General features: G+C 38.1%; 1 protein-coding gene across 2 annotated transcripts in view; it reads left to right on the top strand.

The window, feature by feature from the left end:
- The window catches only part of mwh (multiple wing hairs), a 53110-nt gene that overhangs the window by 508 nt on the left and 37287 nt on the right, over window positions 1-15315 (top strand). Inside the window, exon 1 of one of the 2 annotated variants that reach the window (XM_065485172.1) lies at window positions 13784-13939. The exons of the other annotated variant lie outside the window; for it this stretch is intronic. The gene's annotated coding sequence lies outside the window, so the exon portion shown is untranslated. Of the gene's footprint in view, window positions 1-13783; window positions 13940-15315 lie in introns of those variants that run through there. 2 annotated transcript variants of the gene reach the window in all.

Genomic DNA, 15315 nt, shown 5'->3' on the forward strand with positions numbered 1-15315 from the left:
TGCTTTCTCATTGAGACCACAAGATGCATATGATGAGCGCTTGGTCTGCACAAATTATCCACAGGAAAGGATGTTTAAAATTTCACAAAAAGGAAAGAACCAATGATTTAACTTGTTTACAAAGTGACGTTTGAACTAGAGAGTAGTGTATGTATTTTAGGAAATACGACTATAATACGACTATTTATAATTATTCTCTTTGACCAATCAACTCAAGAGTGCAAAAATTTTATTACACATACACGTCATATTATAATTATTTAGTAAACGAGGCGTTTTTTACTGAATACAAACAGTTATTAAAAATTTATTTTGTGTTTTGAACTCTAAAATAACAATCTTGTTTATCACCGACAGTTTATGTTTTAGCTTCGCGGCTTGTCATAATTAGCTTAAGCATTTCAGAACTTCATGTGCCCTTCTGACGAAATGTGTTGCAAACTGATCTTGCAGTAAATGCGGAAGAATCATCAGTATAATTAATGAGACTGAAAAGATTAGAGATTATGAAATGAAACAGTGATGAGTTGCCATGAAAAGAGCTGCATGTTTGCAAACCCAAGCATATTTTTTAAATGTTTATAGCTCTTTAGAAGGAGTAAAAAACTGTGACGGTAAAACTACAATCAGTTAGAATATACGCAGCTTACAAATTTTCGCAATTAAAATAAATTAACAAAATTTTATAACACGGAACAGCATGAGAAATATGCAAAATCACAGTAAAAATAGTTCATGTTATTTTTAAAATCATATTTAAAATTTTTATATTTTTGCGTCAGCAGAGGTCATATTCTAACTAGTAGAAATTTTCAATGCTGTGACTAGGTTAATAGAAACCAGAAGCTACGGATAATGTAAGAACATCAATCAGCCACACCTAAATGAATATTCGCGCTGTGGTCCACTCTTTTTACTGACAGGCACCTCTAACGTTGGGACGGGCAGTAATTAATTATCTAGCACCATTAAAATCGCTCTTTAAGGAAAATAAGGATACTCGTCTCCCCTCTAGGCCGCTTGATCATTAAGCCTGTTTTCGGCAATATCTAGCATCAAAAACGTTGTCTGCCGTGTTCACAGCTGTCCGGTCTGCGATAAAAAAATTATTACAACCACAAAGTTGGTGGCACCAAATCAGTCACTTTGGGTTTTTACAGCGTTGGGCACTTCATGTTAGCCCGTTCGCCAAAGTAAAAAGCCGCAAGTTGTACATGTACCACATGTACATATTATGAACTTATGGACCGTCATGCGACATCCATATATATTGTAATTTAACGCGCAGTTTACAGTTGCCTGGCTCTTTCGTAAATTGATATTTTAGCAATGCGTCAACCGCTCTCAGAAAATGCCACACGAATTAACTGCCGCGGGGAATGAGTAAAAAAATGACAAACTTGGATATTGTTTAACACGATTATGCAGTTCCTGCTTGTCACTTTATGTTGCCATTGATATTGCAATTTTTCTTTGTAATATATTATAGCATATAAATTATCAATTTTGCTCTGTGCTAATTGTCTATCCTGGGCGTTAAGACGTCAAAATTTATAAGTAGAGGTCTCGGCCGCAAGATTTAAGGCGTCGGCCGGCGGGATCAGCTTAGCCGATTTTTTTGTTCGGCGGTGGCTGGCTATATTTACCGACGGCTGGTGTGGCTGACAATATTTTAAACGAGACGTTTGATTGTGCTTAACGGCATGAAAGGCCGGAAGACATTTTTTTCTCCTGCACTTTTTAATTTTGACCCTTTTTCACCAGCAGCTGGCGTGGCTGGCGCAGCTTAGCCAGATTCACGGCGGCTGGCTGAGACCTCTATTTATTAGTAATATATACGTAATTCGCGTATTACCTCTTTATGCGAAGGTTTTTTTCTGAAAGAAAAAGGCACCCCTATTACTTAAGTCACAGTTGCAAACGAGCAATGAACGGCTTAATGTTACATAGAAAAAAACTAGTCCTAGTATTTGCTGTTGCTCTCACGATAACAAATCCAGAGATTTTAAATTATTGCTTTCAATCGCATGCAACGTACAAAAGGTACCGTACGTTGCTTGTCATTTAACGAGAATCGTGGAATAGATTAATTAGACCATCTCTCCCATTCGTGAGCGAAATCTTAATCAATAAAAAAGAAGTAAAATGATAGAGCAACCAAATCCTCAGCAAAATATTAAAAATTCGCTTTTTAGATTTACCCATAGCACAAGTATTTTTTTACGAATCAACCCATTGGTCTGCATCAAATAATATAAAAAAGCAATTGCGGAGAGCAATTCTGTAGAGCTATTACTCCAGATGACTTTCAGTTTGAAAAATGATGTTCGAAATCATTCATGACTGGGTTGATTTTCTACAAATATAGTAGCGGAAGAGCCGTCACTCGATGAGCAGGAAGCGTAGAGAATGAAACAAAACTATAGCTTTCTTTTCCTACTTATTCAATTCGGTAATTTTGTCAGATGGAATAGTGAAATAGGAAATTTCAAGTTGCGTAGCAGCTTTTTCCGCATTAAAAATGGAGCTGACGAGCAAAGGTTGCTGACGGTCATCGCGGTGACTCCGGATGCGGAGAGAAAGGCTGCCACTTCTATATTCATTTGTTTGATTCAACAGCAGGAGACGCGAGAAGAGCAAAAAGAGAGAATCGCCGCCATGCATCAATTTGTGCGGTGGCTCATGCTTGACTTGCTTGGCCCGGCACACTAAACACGACTGGCGAAATTAATATATATGCCGAGCAACGCCGAGGAAGCCGATTGCACTTGTACACCGAGTTTTTCGTCCGTTCGCCTCCGCTGCCCTGAAATGCACTTTTCTTTCCTTAAACAACCGTTTTTGTGGATATCTTTTGCTCTCCAGCAATCATTCATGCGACCACCGTTTAATCAAGATGTCAGTCAGCGTTAGCAAGAATGTGATTGTAGAAAGGGTTTTGTCTCTTTAAGACGCTTTTGATACACAATTAAGAAACACAATCTAATTAACAGTACCTCACTATTCCTTGCTTCATAGCTTTATTCATTAATTTAAATAAAAACGGTACCACATTGCATGCACAAACCAATTAATGGCATATTGTTATCCTTTGTGTCATAAGAAACGCATCAATGACATCAGATCTTTGAATAATTAGTGATCTAACAACCTTTTGTTTGATTACCTTGACATTGGGAATTTCGTTCTTAAATTTTTAATGAACAGAACAGAATTTGCGCTACTAAAACTGTAAGCTACTTACCGACAACATCAATTAGGTTTCTGAAATTTCTTGAAAGAATTAACGTGTAGCCTGTTAAGATTCAGATATTCTTTTATTTTGTTAAGCCAAATATTGACAGGGGTGGCTCTTAAAATAAGTCAGGTGTAGCCTTTTTGGGCTGTTAAAAAAAGCATGAAAGGTGACAAAAATGCTTGAATGAAGGAGACGGTGAAACTTTTGTCTCCTTCTTCCAGTCTAATCTCGAGACACTCACCATAAGCGACCGTGACTGTACTCATTGTCAGTGTATTTCAGCAGATATCATTACGACTCGCTTTTCTCTGGCAAGTGAATTTGCTGCAGGAGAGAATGCGTGAGATTAGTTCCCGCGCGGGTTTCCGTGCCATTCATTCTGCTCACCGCATGCAGTGATGCCTCTATCACAGCGAAAAGACCTCGGTCGGGTCGCGTGACAAAAGACGTGAATTGATTTTCATACTTTTCACGTTAAATCGACCGCAGATTAATTTTCGCTGCCACGCAAAGTTCAAAAGCGCCAGCCTTTTCCCACTTGTAAAGCGACACGCGGCTTAATTAGAGAGCGTATTACACGAAAACCACAAAGAAAGTCCTCAAAATTGCTCACAGCTGGAGTAGATTAAAGCTGTTGGACTCCTTTTTTACGCTTGATCTATATTTCAGAAAATAATATTTTCAAGTATTTCAAACTCTGGGAATCAATTCATTATATCAATAAAATTAATTATTCATCGCTATCCTGGATGAGAGACTTCATAATGATGCGTGCACAATAAACCTGCCACATTCATTATTTCTATTGTTATGACTTTGTAATTTAAAAATAAAGAGAAAATGTGCTGCAAAATCCTTGTTGTTGATTGGATTAGGCTAAAAACTAGATAGCTTGATAACACCAAAATTAACCCAGAGTGTACTGGATATACATAGGGTTTTAATCCAAGTTTTCAATCAAAGTGTAAGTAGTTTTTGAAAAGCGAGTAATGTATCCGCAATAGAAATTTGAAATGCCTCTTCTAAATTTATTCTTGATATGGATCTATCAATTTTCCTTTGAAAATCACTTCCAATTTACTCCTATTCAAAACATCAACAGAAATTAAATCATTTTCTATAATTTGTTCAACATCAGTGTTGTCTTAATATTTAATCCAAACATAAAATATACAATATGACATAACATGTACATTTTTATATAGTTTGTGTACCCATTTCGTTTAAAGCAAGACAACAAAAGTCAATTAAATTTCCCCAACAAAAAACAGTAGCCCAAAAGATAGTCTTACTTTTCCCTTTCACAGAGTCGGGAAACATTCAATAATATTATAATAAATAGGGGGTAATCATCGCACTTTTACAACCGCTTATTATGACCACTTTTTTGCAACATTTTACGCCGGAAAGCAAATGAAAATATTCTCGCTCGTGGGAATGCTCTAAAAGAGCAATGATTGCGATCATAAAAACTCGTTCGCAGCAGAACATGCAGGTACTGTAATTGATATAAATTTCGAGAGGCTTCGCTAACGTGACCTATGCTGGCAGTGCGCTGCAGATTTACTACGTGCTCGGCCCCTCCTCGTGGCCCACATACGGGGATGAAAACCAGAATCTCAGTCAGCTGCGAGCCGCTCGTCAATTACAGTACGAAAATAAATGCACAAAGTTCACTTAGCTGCACTTGGATGCAGCAGCGGCGGCAGACGCGTCTCAAACGCATAAAGCCGATGCTGTCCAGAGTGCATCGTAGCGGTGCTGATCCTCGCTGGCCCACTTTTAATTGCTTCTCGACGAGAAACACACAAAACCTGCTCTCTATTTGTCTTTCTCGAGATAGAGTGATCTCGCCGCTGACCGGAGCGAAACGTGTCTCCCTTTGTGCGCCTCAAACGTGCAAATTTCATGGGAGACGACTTTTGGTCTCATTATTGCATGCATAGGTGCGTAGGCGCTTTCGAAACAAAACTAGTTTTAACTGTGAACCTATTCAAATTGAGTGTCTAGGTTTAAAGCTCTTAACCTTGACTGCATGGTTTACGACGTGACGAGAGCACCTTGTAATTATGATTGATATCTTATAAAATCTGGCAATTTGTTTGTTTGTTGTAGTAGTGCGGCCTGTATCATTTTTTGAGAGCATGCAAGTGACTGTATGGGGATTGATCTATTACAACCTCTTTTCCCATTGATTGGACCAAGCACCTTTTATTTATACCTCCACATTTTAGATGATTGTTGTAACAAAATGAGACAAAATTTAAATTGCTCAGCACATTCCGTGGGCTATAAAAGCTCACTGGGTCCCGAGCGGATAGCAAGGGGCCCAAGTGGCTGCATAGGATCTTGGGCCCAATGTTACCATCTTTTCGGCCTCCCCGCACCGAGGACTTTGGTTGTAACGCCAGACTTTTGTACCTAAAGCCGCTGGACAGGTGCTAAAACCATTCAGAGCAATTGGAATTATTCAAGCAACAAAATTTCTCACCAATTTGCAAGGAAAGGTTTTTAAAAACAAATGGAACACGGGCATGAAAATAAAACATTCTTTACGCGTTGTTTTTGACGATTGTATTCCATGACAATATTTAAGCACCAACGTTTCTTGAAGCAAATCCAGACCAAATTGTTTCTTAAGTTAGCCTTGGATGATGTTATAAGATCGGAATATTTTAAAAAGTTTTTATCTAGATGATTGGTTAGGAAAGTTTATAGAATAAAAAATTAAATATCTAACCTACAAATTTTCTATTCGTGGTTTCTGCAACGATCTAGCTTAAATTAATGTTCCGAACATATAATCATTTTTTTAAAACATAGAATCAAGCTGAGCATAAATGACCTTGTTTGATCGGAAGGAGTACAAATGGAAGAAACGGTTGACTCAGGTTATCGCAGCTGAATAGTAATGGTGTAAAGAATTCGAATGCCACACTTTGGTCGGGATGCAATGAGTTTGTTATGGCCGGCACGTGAAACTTCGCTTGGCAATGGTAAAAATAGAGCGCCTACTAAACGAAAGGAGTGTGTAAAACGAAGCAAAGTCTACTTATCATTTATGCGCCTTATTGTGCGGCCGTACCTCCCACTAGGTTGTTAGGAATTCGCCTCGCTCAGGCTCTAACTCTGTGTTGATTTCTGTAGCATAACTGTCTCGCAAAAGCGCCTCAATTTGAACTCGAAAGTGGTGAAAAGAATTTCACACCTCTGTCGAGAAACTGGAACCGCAGAGGTGAGAATAATTACGATTTTAAGTCAACGCGGTGGCATTTGTGAGAAGAAATGAGGCGTACCAATTAAATGAACCGCAAAAATTATTGTGGTGTCAAGCATGTGGCGGATATAAGGTTTAACTTTTATGGAAAAGTGATTTATGTTCCTATTTTTTGTGGATGAGTTTATCATGATCAGTAACTAAAAGTAAAATAATATGGCAGTCCGTAACAAATTCCTGAGTTAGAAACGTATGCCCTACAGAAAGGCTGTTATAATAGAAAACACGCAGAAACACGAGTTTGCTTGTATTTAACCAAGAATATAAATATTTGTAAAATATATTTAAAATATAAAATATTTTAAAATATATAAATTATAAAAAATAATTAAAAAAATATAAAATATTTTAAAATATATAAATTATAAAAAATAATTAAAAAAATATAAAATATTTTAAAATATAAAATCATCAGATGTATTATATATACACCAGAATAATTTATGACCAAAAAACTCCCGGAGGATCTTTACTGCTCTTGTCTTATAATTATGCGTGTATGCATAGTAATGAATTTAGTATTTGAGCCCTGCGGCCGAGTGACAGACAGTCACGCTTAAGATCACTGTATCTTTTTAGATGCGCATATTGTGCGTGACCAGTTATATTCATTCCTTACTTGACCTCTTCACTGTATTTTGGCCTTGCCAGCGGATAAGTGGGACAAAACGACATTGTAATTTGCCGAAAACCGTTTTCAGCAACCGTCAAAAAGGGATTATAATTGTCTTGACAAATGGCTCGTTGGACCAGAAGACGAAACGCTACTTGATGCCGAGATCAGTGCCTGATTGGGATTGGCCTATCGGGCGTAGAAGGCTTTCCACGGGACGCCCTCCAACCGATAATATAGCGCTAGGTAAAATTTTCGACCTCAGGTCGGCACTGAATGACGTATAGATAATGATTACTACAATTTCTTGATCACAGCCGCAATGCTAGTAAACATTTAAAATCAGCTTAAATAATTGCAAGAAAACTAAAAGACGAATAACAATTTAATTTTAAACTGACGACTCATGGCAAAAATTGCCATCAATTTTTCGACCTATTCTGCAACCCAAATCTAGTTATATGTATTTACTCTATGATGAGTACATATTTTAAAATATAAGTTTAAATAACAAAGTTAGAATTGATAAATGATAGGTTCGATGTAAATTAGGGCGCATGATGATGATGATTGCGATAATAAGGATCCAATTATAATAAAATCATTTTTTTCGGTGTGATTTAATTATTTCCCTCAAGGTAATGCAGGCATTGCATGATTCGTGAAGCTGTGATAATAGGTGGGCAAACCCATAATACCGTAGTCCGCTCCAAATCTCGCGAGATGATGTACCTTTAAGAGTCAAAAGAAAAAAGCAAACTTAATGCCAGGATGGTATGCAACCGGCGGGGCACGCTATACCTTGCTAAAGATTCCAGTTCTCGCGTGAAGATGTCGCACCAAGTTCTTCTAAGCTGAAGAATCTCAAGAAGTAGAAAGGTAGAAGTGCCCGCGCTTGGCACGTTGCATAACTCGCAGTCGTCTTGCGAGTCGCAACTCGCGTCACGGTATTTCAAATAATAGCTTAAGAGATAAGAGCGGAATTCGTGTTTATGGTGTTTATACATAATTACTTGAAATATACTAGAGCAGAAAGGGTGATTGGTATGCGTATAGTGTAAAAACGCAAAAGATTAGAGTTGTGGCGTCAAAGTTTCAATTTATCAATCATCGTCATCACAAAATTCGCCTTGCACAATCTGTCATCAAAAACCCATCCATAAAACGCGATATTTCATTGCGTGCCGTCAGTTTTCCAACTGCGCCTCTTTTTTCTGCCAATTGGCGGCATCTGATAACAATATTTTCCTCGTAGTGTTGCAAAAATCACACGCATTATTTCACACGCGGCAGAACCCAAGCGTCTTGTTCGTTCCGCCTCCGTTAAACACAACAGAACAATTTTTCACTTCTCGCCTTTATTTTTTATGCTAGCGATCGTGAGCATTGCAAATGATAAATTCAAATGTAGTGCGTATCCCACTCACTTGGAACATTTTAAAGGGAGTGAAGTATAAAATATATTATGTCGCTTGTTCTTTTGCAATCATTTTGACACAGGATAAGGCGTCTTTTGCAAGGCTGCAAGTTCTGAAACATAAACGCAATTAGATTATTCCCTATATTAAATGATGGCCAGCTACATAAGTTTTTTTACCAGTCTTTTCAATATTGCCTCGTGTAGAAAATATAATATTTGATGGCATCAACTTTAATGTTATTTCATCATGACCCATAATAAATTCTGCAGATAATGCCCAAATTCAAAATTTTATTTTGTATTCTTTTAATTGCGTGTCCTGAAGAAACTGATTTCCTTTTAACCAAGGAAAATTTAAAATATCAAGAGATATTTTTTTGCGTTTGATATAATTATAAAATAATTTTTAGAGAATAGCACTTTGCTTGATGAATTTCTGAAATTCAACAATGATTACGAATTTGCAGACACAGACTTGTTTTCTGCGAATTGAGTCATAGATTTTCCTTGCCTGAGGCAGCAAAAGACTGTAAATTTATAGATAACCATCAGTTTAAGATCTCTGAGGATTAAGGACACGCCCGCGACGATCGACCGAAATTGAAAAATAAACTCGGTGACAATAATAGGCGGTTGTTTACGAGGTACGCTTATCAATGCCTCCATTATGGTGTCTTTAAAAGCAAAATGTAACACTGTTAAGTATCTGCTTACTGCATTATTTGCCAATTTTTAGATAAGTGATTAAGTTTCATTTCCTTTTTTAGATGTGGAAATGTCAATATTATTCAATCACAAGGCAGTAAAATAGAAATAGAGCCGTACAAAAATTTCACAATTAACTCTCAGTAGAGCTGCAGAAATGGCTGCTCAGAGCTAAAAAGAACCCAACCCTCTTTAGGTATTTTTTCTAAACTGATAATGGGGACCTTCATTCCATTTTTCATTTAGCGTGGCATTTTGGCAAAAAGAAAGAATAATCTACCGGTGGGGTTGGGAACGGCTTTAAAAGAGAGACTCGCATGACGCACTCACATTAGCACTCTGACAATGCAGATTAATTTATCGTGGCACGATTTACAGTCTGGGTGGCGCGTTTATTTCCTTGCCCTTCGCACTCGCGGCACTTGGAGCCACAGCTATGCGTACATACAACGCGTTGGTTTGCTTGCACGCGGCGCGGCAGCAAAGCTAATCGCCCGGCTGGCCTTGGTGCCGCGACACTGGCGAAATTATTTTGATCAGGGGGACTCACTTTGCGACGACACGACAGCATTTTTGCTCCTCAGCAGTCAGCCCTACGTGCTGAGAGCGAATTATTTATTTTGCGCGCCAGCATGTTTCGCCCTGCTCATTACGTCCAATCAGCGCGAGAGACAAAAGTCACAGAGAGACGCCACCGCCAAATTGCCACAGGTCTTCCGATATTCGCCACTATGGAAAGTAAAGATCTCTCAGGGTACCGGACTTGCAATCATTCCTTGAGAAAAATGAACCTGACCCTTTATAACAGAAACCCTATTTAAATATATTAACTCACGTGATTAGCTCTATTTTCACATTATAAATATATTTCAATAACTGAAGATATAGTAACGAAGGAATAGAAATTTCTAAGATGAGACATTTTTTATTGTGTGACAAGTTTAAACGAACTCCAAAGACTATGAAGAATATAATTGATTTAGCTCCTTTGATCATCTGGTCACAATTTGCTACGACGCGATGACTCAGGTTTACATTTTCTTTTCAATTAATATTATTTTGATTTTATTTTATTTTGAACTGCGTTCGTGCATGGAGCAGTCGGAAAACCCGTAAAACCACTGATGAGAATTGTCGCCTTGTTTTATTGCTTTCGCTCGAAAGCGTGGTGATGCCAAAATACAGCAATAAAAATCTGATAGAAAGTTGAGTTTTCTTTTGAAAAGTCAGCGTCCAGCTCCCTGTCCGAAAAGTGGAAGCTCATAAACCACTTTTGGTTTTATTGAAATAAATTTCCCATCGCCGGCCGTAAGGAGCGGTTATGTGTGTATGTTTTCTGCGCGAGAGGAAAAAATCAGGGGCTGCGAGTTCTCTCTTCGCCGACTTGTTGAACAAGCAGGCGCGCAACATGAGAAAATTTAATGCCGCTCGCAGCTATTTTATTATTATTACACACATCTCCAGCACATGCGTTGAAAGCAGAAATACTATATTGTTTTTGAGAGATCGGAGAAGAAACCCGTCCGAAACATAGTGTGTGTCCGGCCGACAAATGAAACATTACTTTCCTGCTTGGCTGCAAAGAATATTATTACTGCAGCGCAAGACAAAGGGCCGGTTCTCCTTCGTGCTGCTGCCTTTTTGTTGCTTCGCCGGCGAGGCACTACTCGTGGCGCTCACGTTTTCCCAATTCGTAACTCCTGGCAGTTGCAGCAGACAAATTGAGTTGTTGGAAAGTTTAGTTCTAAATAATATAAAGAAAAAATATCCTTGTTCGGGTACATTCCACAATTTTACAAACAAGAATTGTAACAAGTGTGGGATTTTTAAATTTATTAAACGAAAAACCCAATCGCACGCGGATTAATGTTTGAAAATGTTAGTTGAAGTGTGAAGCATTTGTTAATCTAGCTTTGACTTTTTGTCTCTTTCGAATCAATCAGAAATCAAAGCATGTATCTCATGCAATAAATCTCAACAGGCTTAGATTTTAATCCTCTCTTATTTCTCTAAACGCGCCATATTTAATCATTGGAGGTTAAAAAAACTCGTCAGCTCAAATGCACAAACCGCGTTGAACATATAAAAAGAGTTAAATAAATAGCAATCTCCTCGACCCTATTGCGAAATCGCAGCGTTTATTCCAATAAAATAAAATACAATATCTTGCTCGTCACTCTGCAGGAATAAACTTGATCTCTTTTCATAGGTGTACATAAATTTATTCAGACGAGGAAAATCGTCAAAGATTCCTCTCTAATCAATGTGTGCCCCAGCAAAATAATAATTGTATATTTTCACTAAGCCACCCAGCAATGTCTGTGATTTCACGCACCTAACGGAAGCTCAAAATGATTGCAAGCAAGCACCTGTTTTTAACGAAAGGTTGGGAAATTGGTCAATTACTCATTTCTCTCCTTCAGCTATTTTACCAGAACCGTGCGTTTCATATTCAAATCCAACAACACACATCCTTTGTAAATTGTCAAAAAAACAGCAACTCAACTCGATTTCTAAACGCAAATTCCAATAATTATTATTGCAGCTCTGCAATCCACCTGCAATTAAATGTGATTTTGTGAAATCAGCCGGCGTTTGTAGGAATTAGTTTATTATCATCGCCGACTGAGTGTGTCTCGGTTTGTTCACGCCGTTGTTCCTTTTTCGTTTCGCTTGCTCTTCTTGCTCACCAAGCCACTTGCTCAACCTACATTTTGATGCTCATTGTTGTGCAGTCTACGCCGCGGTTTGCGTGGACGCGAGAGAGAAAAGGGCCGATGAGTAAAAAGGCGAAGGGAAAACTAGTCAATCACTCGTTTTTTTTGCCTTCAACTTCCATTCCGTGTGTAATTTGTATTCAAGATTCACACAAACGCGGAAGGAGGTTAAGTTTCAGTGGGAAGTATTAGCATTTAAATCGCGGCGACTTCAAAAGAACACATAAGCATTGCTAGAAGAACCGAGGACGTTTGAAATAAAAATTTTAAACCAACGTCCGCCTCACGAAAGAGATTCTAAATATTATTTCGATTGTTTGATCGCTTCATACTTGTCATAATTGCGAACTAGAGTAATTCACTACAAGACCATTAATTAGAAACTCTGTCCATTAAGAACTGAAGTGCTCCTAATTCAGTTGGCACTCTTACGATCGCACTCAGCGTAATTCGCAGTTTAATGAACAAGACCATTTCTCCGCAGTAAAAGCAAGTGAACCACTTCTTCAATGTAAAATATTTTTAATCGTCGCTTTCATTAGTGGTCCTGCTGGCGCTAAATTTAATTAACAATCGGAAACGCTCTGTGAGAAACTCAGCCAATACAATCGGAGGATATTGCTCAACATAAAAAAACAGTTTGTACGCCGATTGAACGAAAGTCGCAGGATCATTTTCATAAATTTTTATTGCGCTCGCACAGGTTGTATCGAGCCGGTCGCAATTTTCACCTGATTACGAGCACACGCAGGAAATTTCAAAATCACTTTTCGTTTTTGCCCCAACGCAGCAGAGAGTTTAATTTTTGCCTGACGCTGTCTGACGTTGAGTATTTACTTTACTGCGGCATATGTATTTATTATCAGCCCTGATAGGGTAATTACTTAGGCTAAGTGCGACGCCGAGTTGTTTATTCATGAATTCACCGCGGCTTGCGATTATTAATAACTGGTTTTGCAGCTGGCGTAATGGTGCTTGAAGCGCTTCCTATCGGCCAGTTTCAATCAAAGTGCATGTTGTGTGTGTATGACTCAGGGGCAACGAACGCACTTTGGTGAGAAAATCCGCCCTTCCGATGCATAACACGCACTTTCGCGCAAAAAACGCCAGCAATAAAACGCGAACAAGCACAACACAAGCCGCACTCTGAGCAAAATTAATTGCATTTTTACTGTTCTTATATCTAAAGATTGCAACTTTGAAGCGATTGGTTGCAATAAGTAGTGCAGTTAAAATGTTTTAAGTATTCATGCCTCACTATCTGATTGAGCGAAAAGGAACGCAGCATGCGGAATACAAGAAGAGACGAGAGCATAGTAAGATTAAAAACGAGCATTTAAAATGTTTATTCAATTACTAATTATATTATGAGAAGAGTGGCAATTTGCGCGTTTTCTAAAAAAATATTGACTTGTCAATAAATTTAGAAAAAATCATTCGGTTTTTCAGAAAATTTTCATCAAATATCCGAGTTGAGCGAAAGTAGATGTCGATCCAGACGTGGGAAATGGAAATAGCATGTTAGCTTTGTTTTAAAGTTATGCATTGAAGCAAATATTTAAAAGCTGCAATGTGCTATTTTTAAATTGGGAATTGATATCGCTCCAAGTAAAAAGAAGGCGTCCTTTACAACTGAACATAATAAATTCTAAGGAAAAGTTTTCTGGCCGCTATAGTGTAAAAATTGAGTGGCTAAAATTGACGTAACAGGTGGTTGCACGTTGCGATGGACGAGGAGGGAGGGGTCGGTCAGAGGAGTTGGCCCCTTCTTCCTGCAGCCGCCTCGGCTCGACGCCACAGCAGCCGCCGTCGGTTCATTTTATTCAGTCGGCGTCTGCCTGTGCGCACGTTAAAGTCTCCAGCCAATTGCTCTGTTGCTCGCTTGTTGGTGTGTTTGTGCTTTGTTTGGCTGGAGGGTCGCGTCTGTTGGATACTTATTTTGCTATACGCATTTTCGGTCTGGATATTTGTAAGTACAATTTACTGCATATATATAAAGCATTCAAAATAAAATAATTAAAAGTAAAAAACTAAATAATGCAAGACATTTTATATCTCAATATTTTTTATCTTTTATGTATTTAAATTTTATTTAGTAAATCATTTTATTAATATTAAATTTATTTTAAATTAAAAAACTAAATATAATTTTTATTTTATGTAAATTTGCATGCAAATATATTCACAACATGACAAAAATTAATTGGAAAAATAGTATAATTAACATGCTCTGCGTAATAGTAATAGGTGTGCTCCTTTAAGTCCTTAACAATTAAGTGCATCAATAATTTTATTCTTCACTTATTTAACTGTATCCAGAGAAAACTGCAACCTATGAAATTAAAGGTACATCAAGTCAGGGGTTATTGATGACCGATTGCTCTTTTATTTTAATTTTAGAAAGGTGCAGTAGTTCCATTTTGTCTAGAAAAATGTAATTTTTATAATCAGGAGCTAACTAAGTCAGTAGAACTACTGTTTAGCAATTATCAATGGCGATTCGGCTATCTTCAACAATTATGGCTCGTACATCGGTGCGTCCTCTTTCTCTTCAAATTCAATACGGTAAACACGCGGTGTCCAAATAGACACAAACTCGTCCACCGGTACACCGCAGAGATCAAAATCAATTATTCCACTCGAAACAACTTAATTGGCCAAACTTCAGGCTGCAAATGGGACAAAAATCGGAAACAATCTCTCACACGGAGTGCAATCAAGCATCTAATCGGCGCTGGCTTTAATAATTGGCCTCGGAATCCTGACGTCTCTTTGACCACATTCGCGTGCTTTTCGAGCAGCAACAGTTATGTTTTGGGAATCGCTCCCAACTCGTTCTCAATATTGATTTACACAGCCGTAGCAGCATCTCCGCCGGTTGTATAATAAAAAGCGGCAGTTTAGGAAATACGGAGAATCGCCTGGCGATAAAAATATACCAGCGCCCGCGTCTTTGGATAATCTAACGGGCCTCGGAAATTAAATTTTTAATTCTCAATCGCATCGAGTGTGCATTGAAAGGTGTTCGTGTCGCACAATGCGCGAATGCATGAAAAGGCAGAGAGTGACTCCTCGCTTTTCTCGGCCGTGCAAAAGCTTAGGCAAATGAATTCAGCTGGCATTGCGATTTTATGAAGTTGACCTGCAATAAAATCGGGTATGCAGCAGTTTATGACATACAATAAACAAACTCTGATATAATCCAGGGCAAAAGTTTGTCTGAGTCTCCTACCAGTTAATTTTCCTCCTCGGTCATTGGCATTTTTGTCCAAAAGCACACATTCGAGCAGTTTGGATCCTTCAAATATTTGCTTGTACACGTCGCTGCTTAAAATTAATTAGAAT

Source organism: Cloeon dipterum, chromosome 3, assembly GCF_949628265.1.
Source record: "Cloeon dipterum chromosome 3, ieCloDipt1.1, whole genome shotgun sequence".
In the NCBI taxonomy this organism is placed as follows: domain Eukaryota; kingdom Metazoa; phylum Arthropoda; class Insecta; order Ephemeroptera; family Baetidae; genus Cloeon; species Cloeon dipterum.